General features: G+C 45.8%; 1 pseudogene; it reads right to left on the bottom strand.

Annotated features, from left to right (window-relative positions):
- Positions 1–5,112: 5,112 nt before the first annotated feature.
- Positions 5,113–5,965, bottom strand: LOC112608589 (annotated as a pseudogene).
- Between the last annotated feature and the right edge of the window lie 5,760 nt (positions 5,966–11,725).

Below are 11,725 nucleotides of genomic sequence, written 5' to 3' on the forward strand. Positions count from 1 at the left end.
CTGTAATCCTAGTGCTTTGAGAGGCTGAAGCAGGAGGATTGCTTGGGCCCAGGATTTCAAGACGAGCCTGGGCAACATAGCGAGACCCCATCTCAAGTCATTAAAAACAATTTATTTTTAAAAGAATGCTTAAGCCATGAAGGAAGCTATCTGAAAAATAGTAAGTTTCAATAAGAACAGGTAGAGGATGGCTCTACTGCCTAGGGAGGGGAGACTGAAGTGGATGAGGCTGCGAGGAGAGCCCAGTGCTTGCTTCCTCCAGGGTTTCTCTCTTTTCCATTGCAGAAGGAACAGGCACTGAGAGTGAGAACTGAGTGGGCTGGGGAGCCGGATGGACTTTACCCTGCCATTTCCTAACCCTCTGGCATTTGGCAAGTTCTGTTTCTGCGGCTATAGAAATGGGGATGCTTACCTGCTGCAGTTAGTATAAGGATTAGAGGAGGTAAACTTAGTAAAGACCCTAGCACAATGTCGACGGTTAATAAACGGTAGCCCAGATATGTGTGTACGGGTGCGTCAACAAGGCGATTCATCAGTAAAGTAGCAACCTTCGTTTTGGTCTTCTGATGCCTGATGAAAATCACCTAGAGTGCTAGTTCAAAACGCAGACTCCCAGAATCCCGCCCTCAGATTCTGATTTAGAGGGACGGGGGAAAGGCTGAGGAAGGGCCAGGGAATCATGTCCAGAAAGTTCTCGGGTGCCCTGGAGTTTGGAAACCGCAGTCATAAGGGTTAAGGAGGAGGTGCAGGATGGGAACAGGTACAGTGGGAGAGTCCTTAGAGCTGGAATGAGGGCGACCAGCCTAGAAGGTGACATCCCAGGGGACAGAGGACACTTGAACCCATGTCACAGATCTGCACGAGGAAAACATCAGACCAGTAAGCTGGATGTCCACACTTAGGATTCAATTTTTAAAAGATGGATTTGATTAAAGGGATCAATTTGCCTGTCATTTTTGTAGACTATTAGATTGGGGGTGGAAAGACAATTTTGTTTTGTGTTTTTAGTGGCCTGTTGTTAGAACAGCACATGTTTACTTCAGATTTTGATACGAAATTATTATGCTCCAGTGGTGATAAAATCAAGGGGGTTTGTGGTGAGTAGAACAAAACTGAGTCTAAGATTTGACGTCCGCACAGCCGGTAGTGATGAGGGATTTCTCACTTCCCCTAATAAAATCCCCAGTGTTGAAGGGAGTCTTCCGTCAGGAGGGGAAGGTGACCAAGTTACTCTTCCCTCTGGAGCCCTGACTTCAGTGGCCCTGTCCCCCCACTGTCTGGGAAGCTGCCCTTCCTTTGCAGACTGCCCCCAACAAGAGTCCCCACAGGCACCCTTGGTTCCCGGAGCCAGCGGAGACAAGCTGGATGTTTAACAAGATACATTACTAAATTTGTAAAGGAAAATAAATATAGAGAAAACACAAATTATAGGACGATATAGAGTATCCTCATGATACTCCCTTATAGAACCGGATCTTCTGGGCCCCAGGCCACGCCCCCAGCTGCCCAGCTCTGTGCTCAAGCTCCCAGGGGCTGGCTGCTGGGCTGGTGGGTCCCAGTTACTATCACCATGACTCCAAGACCATGTTCTGGACCTCTTGACCCTCCTTAAATTCAGATTCCAGAATCTAGAGACAGATTCCCTGTTGTTCTTTATCCAGGATCTTCCCTTTCAATTTTTACATCTGCCAAGAAACTTCCCAGCAAAGACCTCGCCGTTCAGGTGAGACTCACTCTGCCCCTTCCCTGTGCATTCATAAGCCAAAGCTGTGGCATTCATAAGCCAAAGACAGATCACTTATGGGGGCAGTGGTCCTGCTCAGGTCCCTAGAGGCCCGCATTTCCCACTTCTCCCTTCAGCCCAAAGCCCTGCTGCAATTAAGTCACCCTGTTCTCAAAAACCTTCAATAGCTCTTCATTGCCTGTAGGACGAGGCTTGGGATCTTGCAAAAGCAAACGTTTAAAGGAAGTCTTGGGCCGGACACAGTGGCTCGCACCTATAATCCCAGCACTTTGGGAGGCCAAGGTGGGTGGATTGCTTGAGATCAGGAGTTCACGACCAACCTGGCCAACATAGTTAAACTAGAAATACAGAAATTAGCTGGGCATGGCGGAGTCTGTACTAAAAATACAAAATTAGCTGGGCATGGTGGAGTGCACCTGTAGTCCCAGATACTAGGGAGGCTGAAGCAGGAGAATTGCTTGAACCTTGGAGGCAGAGGTTGCAGTGAACTGAGATCACATCACTGCACTCCAGCCTGGGCAACAGAGTGACACTCCACCTCAAAAAATAAAATCAAATAAAGGAAGCCTCAAATCACCTTCCAAGTCTATTTCCCATCCCTCCCAGCCCCACATCCTCCACTATAGCTTCCGGTTGCAGTAAGAAGGGAGGATAGGGTGAGGAAGCCCACATTTTATCTGGAAAAATGGTCACCAGTTTCCAATTAATTCCATTTCACATAGGGTGAGAGCTGGTGGGGCACCGGCCTGGACACCAGCAGACCATGTCCTATTCTGGTGTGTGCAGCCTTCTGGCCTCAGGTGAGGAAGCAGCCTTTGCTGGGACTCAGTTTCCTCATCTGCAAAATGAAGATATTGGGTTAGCCTATCTGTAGGATCCTTGCCCACAGCTCCACAGTGGCCTTTGTGACTCAAAGAAGCTGTGAAGGACTCAGTTGCCCAGAGAAGGCCTGAAGTGATGTGGATCCCTTGCTTATGCTGGTGACAGGAGGGATCCTGGGCTTTCTCTGCGCTCAGGCTTCTTGTGAGGGAGAAATGGCTCAACTGTATTCAGTGAGCACAGGAGCAGTGCTCAGCACATCCTGTGCACACCACTTTGCCAGGCCCTGGGGGTCAGGGAAGGATGAGAAATAGCCCCTGCCCATAAAGAGCTCCTGGGAAATACAAGACAAAAACATGCTGGTGTCATGCTGTAGATGAGTACTGTGACAGAGGAGGACAATGTTAGGGTAGCGTTGGCAGGGGATGACTGGAAGAAGCCTCAGAAAGCAGGGGCCTTGGAGCTGCACTTTGCAGGATGAGTCCTGTTTGGCTGCACACTCCCTGGGGAATGGGGAGGCAGTGGGGAGCCACTGAAAACTTTTAGCAGGGGAGTGACAAGAGAAACACCTGCATACAGCAGCTGCTTGGGAGATGGGATCTCTGTGTGGGGACATGAACGATACCCCAAGTACTGTTTTGAAAGATTTGGGTTTGTGTTTCGAAAGATCACTCTGGCAACTGTGTCGTGGACGAAGGGGCAGAGGGGAGACTGGAAACAGGGAGACCTGAAAGGCAGCCACAGCAATGGTCCAGGCAAGGCATGCTGACAGGGTGTAGGCCTGAACTTCGGCACAGAACAATCACAGAACCCTTTACAAACGTGGGCATCGCCACAAAGAATTCGATAGTAGAATTTGTTCTGTAGACTCATGGATGTCAGGCATACCTGTTTATTCTAGTCAGTCATTGTATTTTATGTCCTGGAATAGTTTCAATAGTTTCCCTCTCCTTCCTTCTCCCCTATTCAGCTATCTTCTCCACTTCACCTGACTGATCCCCATAGCATTCTTTTTTTTTTTTCTTGAGACGGAGTCTCACTCTTGTTGCTCAGGCTGGAGTGCAGCAGCGCGATCTTGGCTCACCGCAACTTCTGCCTCCCGGGTTCAAGCAATTCTCCTGCCTCAGCCTCCTGAGTAGCTGGGATTACAGGCACCCACCAGCACACCTGGCTAATTTTTGTACTTTTAGTGGAGACGGGGTTTCGTCATGTTGGCCAGGCTGCTCTTGAACTCCTGACCTTAGGCGATCGGCTTGCCTCGGCCTCCCAAAATATTAGAATTACAGGCGTGAGCCACCACACCCAGCCTACCCCCATAGCATTCTACTCCCACTCAGCCCCGCTTCAAGTATAAACAGCCTCACAATGAAAGCCAAAGAAAGTATCTAATTCAGGATTTCTCAAGGATGTGCTTTTGGGATTACAGGCAGAGCAATTCTCTGTTGAGGGACTGTCCCCTGCATTGTAGAACATTTAGCATCCTGGTCCTTAGGGAGCTGATGGCTCTAGCATCCCCTAGTTATTCTGAGAACCAAACAATATCCCCTAGGCGTCCAAGCTTCCCTTAGTGGAGCAGTACTTGGGGTATTGTTCATGCCCCCACACAGGGGTCCTATCTCCCAAGCAGCTGCTGTATGCAGGTGTTTCTCTTGCCTGCCATCCCCTGAAACAGCAGCCCCCAGAGACACATCATGTACCACCTCACCGTCTCACATCAGGGTAGACTGAGAGGATAGAGGGCCCAGCGAGTCAGCCTGCATGGATGTCTGAAATAGCTTTATTCTACCCTCATCTTGGATTGAATTTGGCTGAGTATAACATTCTTGAATTTGGCTGAGCATAAAATTCTAGGCTAGTACTCATTTTTCTTCGGAATGTGGAGACATTTCCTCATTATAAAAATTTTTTTAAAGCATGTACGCTCTTATTGTAGTCTTAAAAGATTCACGGAACTAATCTAGGGACAGATTGAGGTGAAGAGCAGAATGCTCACTTGAAAAACCAAGTAGTAGCAAGATACCAGGGCAATTTGACCCTCGCTGGCAGGTACTTGGAACCATTAATTATATGCTTGTTTTGTAATTGTTTTGTATTTATGATTTGTAATGTTCTGGGATACCAAAAGTAATTCTAATGGTGGTTAAATTTGACAAAAATAATTTAAACCTCATCTTAAAATGTCCACTGATTCATCTCATGCAATGACAATATTCAGTGTGTAAAGGAACATAAAAACAAACGCGAGCACAACGGTGCAGTTTTCATAAAGGTCTGTTTCATGATTAGTGGGTAGCACATTTAACAGTTAAATACATCTAGACAATGTACAGATAACTGCAGGACTGCAGCATTGGCAACTAGAGAGAAAGAGCCTATTGAACTAGAAAGCAGCTAACAAGTAACTATCTAAAGATTTAAAATACAGCTCTTGTTTAGATCATCCTTCGTTTTGATCACCTTCTCAGGGGAAAAAAGCCTGCTAGTCACAATGGAAATACATCAAGGCCGAATCTTCTGATATCCATTCCCAGAGGTTTCTTTCATCTAGATTAAGCCTGCAGCTCCAGGGCAAGGCCAAGTGTGTGGCCTCTAGCATCCATGCTCTTCCCATCTACCAGAGCAGACAGGGTGAGCTTCACACCAAGCCTCCAGGGTGGAGGGTAGCCCTCCCCAGTCAACCAGTTGTTGACTTTTGCAGAAATGGAAGCAGTGGGTTTTAATTGAAATTTAGCTGCAAGGCCAAAACGAGCGCAGCTGGTACCTGATGTCCAAGCAAGGTTTACTAAAGCATCAGGATCTTCACATACTTTCTGACAAACTGATCCTCCAAATTCTGCCCCATCATTGACATTAGTGTGCAGCTGGAAGTCCCCAGTCCTGTAGCCCACTGCAAAGTGATTCCTCATCTGCTTTGACTTGGTGCTGTCAAAGCTCATCTGGTACCCAGCAAGCTGAACCATGAATTGCAAGTCCAGCAAAATCAAAGTTAACATCAAAGCCAAGCTTCACACGCCCCTTCTTGTAAGAGGACTTGATTTTGCCACTTTTCTTTCCTATGTTTGGTGAAAAGGTAGTATCTAATATCATTTTCAAACCTTGACAAATTTGGTCTTCAATTGTGGTTTCTGTCCCGAGTGTCATCAGTGTGCCATTTTTCTGTGAAAGTCAAGTCATACTTGCACCATTTATATTTGGACTCCAAGATCCCAGTAACTTTACCGGTGTCTGTATTAGATGAACCAGACTGAGAATTCCACACCACCACGTGACTTTGCTTTTACCTCGTTTCACCAACTTAAAACCAAATCCTTTGTCGAAACCCTCTCTGGGAGCTTTGACAAGGTGAGCGTATGATGAAGGAAGACACACTGGCTGTGTACAGGTCTGTCGGTAGGTCGACATGGTCAGGCCTGAGGAAGAGGTGATCTGGTGGTCTCCTTAGTGAGGCTGCTGCTGTTGCTCCACTTGCAGGTGAGGCCACTGGAGTCACTCATGGAGCTGCACCTGCCATGGCTGGAGGGCAAGGGGAGGAGCTTCATTGTCTTTTAGCGTCTAGTATTGCTGTTGAGAGGTCTGATGCCACTGACGCTTTATCCTTGTATGTGACCTGTTCCCCCAGCCCCTGCCCTCTGAGAGTCTTCTCTTTACTTCTGGTGTTCTGGATTCTATGATAAAGTGTCTTGGTCTGTGTGTGCCTCTGTATGATTTGTATGTGCCTGTGTCTGTGTCTCTGTGTGTGCATGTGTGTAAGTGCCTGTGTCTGTGTGCCTGTGTGTGTAAGAGTCTGTGTCTGTGTGTCTGTATGCCTGTGTGTAAGTGCCCGTGTCTATGTGTCTGTATGTGTATATGTTTACATTCACTGTGCTGGGCACTCCATGAGTGATTTTAATCTGAAAGTTATATCCTTCAGTTATAGGAAATTTTTCCTTTCCTCTTTCTTTAAAAATGTTTTCTCCCTTTTCTCTGTTTTCTCTTTCTGGATTTTGATTATTCAGATGTTGGACCTCTGGACTAGTCTAGTGCTACTGTTTATTTCTGGTTTTCAATCAGAATCTCTCTCTCTCTCTCTCTCTCCATCTGTCTCATTTCTCTTTTTGTTTTACCTTCTGAGTGACTTTTCTGAAAAAACCTTGTAAACTTTCCACTGAATTTCTAAGTTTTGCTGTCAACTCTTTAACCTGTTTTCGAACATATCCCCCTTTTAAGCTTCCCTTTTTCCGTTTCACAGGTGCAATATCTTGTATCACTTTGAGAATATTATTTATAAGTTTTGCTGGCATTTTCTTATGCTCTTGTACTCTCTTTTCTCCAAGTGCATTTTATCTGTTAATGTGTTTTATTCCTTGTCTTTGATGGTAGAGGTGTTCTTCAGAAGGCGGGCGATCTTTAGCTACTCATACTTATTTTGGTATGAGTCACATAAAAATTAATTAGAAGCTCTAGTTCATGCATGAACCTCACAGTCTTCCAACCTTCTCTGCATTCAGCCATGTTTTGTTAGGAGACCCCCAGATGTGGATATTTGTAGGTATTCTCTCCTGGGGCTGGTCAGTTTTCCCGAGAGGAATCTTCTGTCAGCCATATGTATGTCTGGATGTACAAGGCTGACTCACAGTAAAGCATGTAGATTTCACTTAATCCCACTTTCAAAATAAAAAGTCTCAACCATCTTCTGAGCTGCTATTGGTATCTCCAATTCCAGAGGCTTTCTAATTTAACTTCTGCACAGAGTGAGCCCCTTTTCTTCCACTTGGGTGAGCAGGTACCATTGCTGGATAGTACAGGCTTGGGGAATAACTGCTCTTTATGAAGACTTTTTACAAATCCCGTGGTTTTCTGTCCGCCCCCACATTCTGGCTTTCAAAGATATCTGATGTTTCTGATTCCTAAGCCCTGCTGAGGCTTGAGGTGCGCATTGCCTTGCTTCTTTTTCATTTTTCCACTTTCTAGCTTTGATTTCAAGGTTCTCAAGTCTGCCAAGTCAGTTACCGCTCATCCAACTTCTTCTCAACTTCCCCAAAGCATGTGGATCGCTCTTACCACCTGCCATTTCTTCTTTCGTTCTCATGGTAATTATGAGTGTTTGCCTTTTGTATTCTTTCTCTGTCATTTTTGTTGGGATTAAGATGAAGGCAGTGTATAGCCTCTTCAGATTTTTTTTTTTTCTTTTCACTTAGCCATATGCATTTTAGGTTCCTCCGTGCTTCTATGCATTCACCTACTGAAGGACATCTTGGTTGCTTCCAAGTTTTGGCAATATGAATAAAGATACTGTAAATACTCATGTGCCATGTGTAGGTTTCTGTGTGGACATAAACTTGTATTTGGGTAAATACCAAGGAGTGAGACTGCAGGATCATCCGGTAAGAGTATGTCTAGGCTTTTGTTGTTGCTGTTGTTTTGGTAAGAAACCACCAAACCCTCTTCCAAAGTGGCTGTACCATTTTGCATTCTCACCAGCAGTGAATGATGCTGTACATCCTCACTAGCATTTGATGTTGTCAGTATTTTGGATTTTAGCTGTTCTAATAGTATAATAATATTTGTAATGTCCTTGTCTCCTAATTCTATAATCTCTGTCAGTTCTGGGTCTAAGTTGATTGGGTTTTTTCCTTATTATGGGCTGTATCTTCTTGCCTTTATACATGCCTGAAAATTTTTTATTCATTACAGAAATTGTGAATTTTACCTTATTGGGTACACAATATTTTTGTATCTCTATAAATATTCTTGAGCTTTGTTCGGGATGTAGTTGAGTTTGATCCTGTGGGTCTTTTAAGCTTTGTTAGATAGGACCAGAACTGCATTTCATTGTGGGCTAATTTTCCCCCACTATTGAGGGAAGACCCTTTTGAGTACTCTATCTGATGCCCCATGAATGATAAAGTTTTACACTCTGGCTGGTAGGAATACGAACAATTCTTGGCTCTGTGGATTGTTCTCTGTAATCCTTTAGGGTGCTTCTTTTCCCATCCTTGAGTAGGTTCCTTACCTTTATGCGTGGATCAGGATTCAGCTGAAGATGCACACCTCTGGGGCTTCCTCTCAGTGGTGCTCTCTCCTCTCTGGTATTCTGCCCTGCACTCTCTAAAGGCCTTGGCCTCCCCAGATTCGTAGCTCCATCTCTGAAACTGAGATCCTCGTGGCTTCTTCCTTCCTATCTCAGCGGCCTGGAAACTCTCTCCAGCCAGTAAACTGAGGCAGTCACAGGGCTCACCTCCTTTGCTTCTCATCTCTCCGGTATTGCTGCCTTTCATTGCCTGATGTCCAATGTTGTTCAATATTTTGTCTTGTTTTTAATTTTTCAGCCAAGGAGATAAAAATGGTTTCTTTTATTTCAACTTGGCTGGCGATGGAAGTCTAAAGATTTCTTTTGAATTAAACCAATTCATTAATAAAGACAAATCTTTATTACTGCAGTATTCAGAATAGATAGACTCCACAGCAGCTGTGGTCATGATAAAAATAAAATCTAGCAAGCACAACCCTTTGGTCTGTGGTTTGGGTCAGCTATGATGGAGCCACTAGGAGGCTCGTGTTATCTGGCCACTCCCTTCCTAGATGGGGACCTGCAATGGTGGCAGTCAGTGGAGGCTGGGTGTGATTTCCTGGAAGGCCAGAGGCCAGTCTCTGTCTTTGGGAAGTAGAGCAAGGGCATAGGATGGTGGGCGAAGATGAAACCATTGGAAAAGTGATTATGATATCAGTGCTATTTTTCTTATTAAAAAGTTCTATCTAACCATTTGGAAAAAGGAATATTGCTAAGTAAGGGATCTATGTTGGCAACTTGAGAAAGACCAGCTAACTGGATGACTCCCTGGACCTTCATCTCTTATCTCCTGTGGCCTTCTGGTGCTATCCTGCTGTTACCCTGCAGCTCAGGGGGTGCAAGTCTCTGGGCAAGCTTGTTTCTCACATACCCAAAGACGAGCCCTTTGATCATAAGCACTTCAAAAATTTTACCTTCATGATAGAATTCTTTCCAAAATTTATTGCATACTTTCCTGCCTTGATAATAATAATAAAATGGCAATGCTACTACCACTAATAACGCATGCTTGTTGAGTTTGGCAAGGTTTAAAGTGCTTTGTGTGTGCTAATTCATTTAATCCTCACAACAACCCTGTGAAGTAGATTACAAGTATTCTCACCATTTTGTCGATGAGGAAACATACACAAGGAGATTAGGAATTTGTCCAAGGCATACAGATTGCACAGCACAATTTTATCTATTCTTGGCCCCTTAGAGATATCACTAGGATCATCAAATATTGGACTGTAGCCATGAATGCAGACATGAACATGGATGGGCCTACAAGTTTGAGTACGAAACTGAGGCCCCTCGAAGTTAGGTTCCTTGTGAACCCATTGAGGACCTTGTCAGGGCAGCACTTGTTCTACATGAAAGCCTCCAGAGAAGCAAGCTCTGGAGGTGTCTCCTAGAAAGTAAGAGTCGCAGGAGATTGATGAGGACAGGGAAGAGTGGAGAACTCGAAACAATGTGGTTGGGGGAGGTGTGGTGGTGGGGGACACTAAAGGTGCACAGATGGCAGCCACAGCGGGCTTCCCTGAGCACGAAGCAGTGTGACTGCAGTTGATTCTTCCATAGATTGAATGGGCTTGGGCTCACTTGTGTTGATGGTGACCCTAACGGTTACCTAATCTTCCCATGGGTTAACTAACACACTGATAAAATAGAGAACTTAAACAGAGTACTTAAAATTTAGGTATGATTGGCTTGGATTGGCTCAAATCTGTACATAAAGTGCTTAGCAGAATGTCCGGAATGTAGTAATAACTCAGTGAATGGTTTTAGCTGTTTTTAATAATGAAGCACTGGAGTGAGGCCAAGAGGAACAGTTGCCTTTGGTTACATAATCCATCTTGTCCATGACTTTGAATTTAGTCTCAGGGACACAATGGACAGGTTTCTCTGGAGGATGCTGGTTCCCCAAGAGGTGAGAAACTGGGCTAGTAAGCTTGGACCCACGTTCCCACCCCACTGGGCAGCCTTACTGAGCACGGCCCCTTCCGTTCTGGCTCCCTGGGACTTGGCTCACTGAGTTTGGCTCTGGGCAGAGTCGTATGACTGGTCCTCGCTGCACCCAGCTTGCTCTGGCGTGTATCAGGTGGCCTGCAGCTTGAAGAACTCCTATGTCAGCGGCTCTGGAAGCCAGCAGGTCTGAGGGAGAGACCAGAGGTCTTGAGCTGGAGACACCCAGAGGCCCAGCGGCAGACTAGTCTAGAACAGGGACATCAGACCTGGCAGCACATGGCTCAGCCCTGTGGAGTCCAGACTGCAGCGGCTGCAACTGGCCCCCAGGCTCCTTCTCCTGTGGTCCAGATATGAACCCCGCCCTGTACAGGCCGGAGGACTATACCTCCTAGGAGCCGCAGCTTCCTACAGAAGACCAGTGAGTGCGCCAGCAATGTTAGAATGGCCCCACATGCCCCAGGGAGGCAGCCTTTTCCGCAGCACAGAAGTGGCAGAGCAGAGCTGGAAGGAATGGAGAACAGGGGAGCAGAACTCAGGACCAGAGGGAGGCCTGAAGGAAGTTATCTTAGTGTAGTCTGGTATAGAAACCTTTTTTAAAAAGAAAAGTAATTTTAGTATTTTCAAATCCTGTATCTAGTATTTAAGGGAGAATTGATGCCCTAGGAAAGTTTGACGTTTTTCTTTTCACATCAAAACCTGTTCTCTAAATGAAATTGCTGGTGGAAGCCCGATGCAGGGAGCAGGTGGAAGCAGAGCAGCTGTGCTGTGGCCGATGCAGGCGCCTGAGTCCTGCCCCCGCTGCGTGTGGCTCACTCAGGAAGCCTGAGGCCCACCGCTACAGAAACAAGGGCCATGCTTTGAAACCTCTGTAAAATAAGAGAAAGAGAAACTCAGGCACTGCCAAAAGAAGCAGTGCCCCATAACAGCCCATGTCCCACTGTGCCTTATGGGCAGATGCATCTCCCATTCTACAGCTTCAAGGTTCAATTCATGCCCCATCTTGAATTCCCACTGATTCTGGACTGGCAGATCCAAGTGAATGAGCATTTTATTTTATTTTATGTATTTTGTGAGATGGAGTCTTGCTGTGTCATCCAGACTGGAGTACAGTGGTATGATCTTGGCTCACTGCAACCTCCTCCTCCTGGGTTCAAGTAATTCTCCTG

This window comes from Theropithecus gelada, chromosome 1 (genome assembly GCF_003255815.1).
Source record: "Theropithecus gelada isolate Dixy chromosome 1, Tgel_1.0, whole genome shotgun sequence".
Taxonomy (NCBI): domain Eukaryota; kingdom Metazoa; phylum Chordata; class Mammalia; order Primates; family Cercopithecidae; genus Theropithecus; species Theropithecus gelada.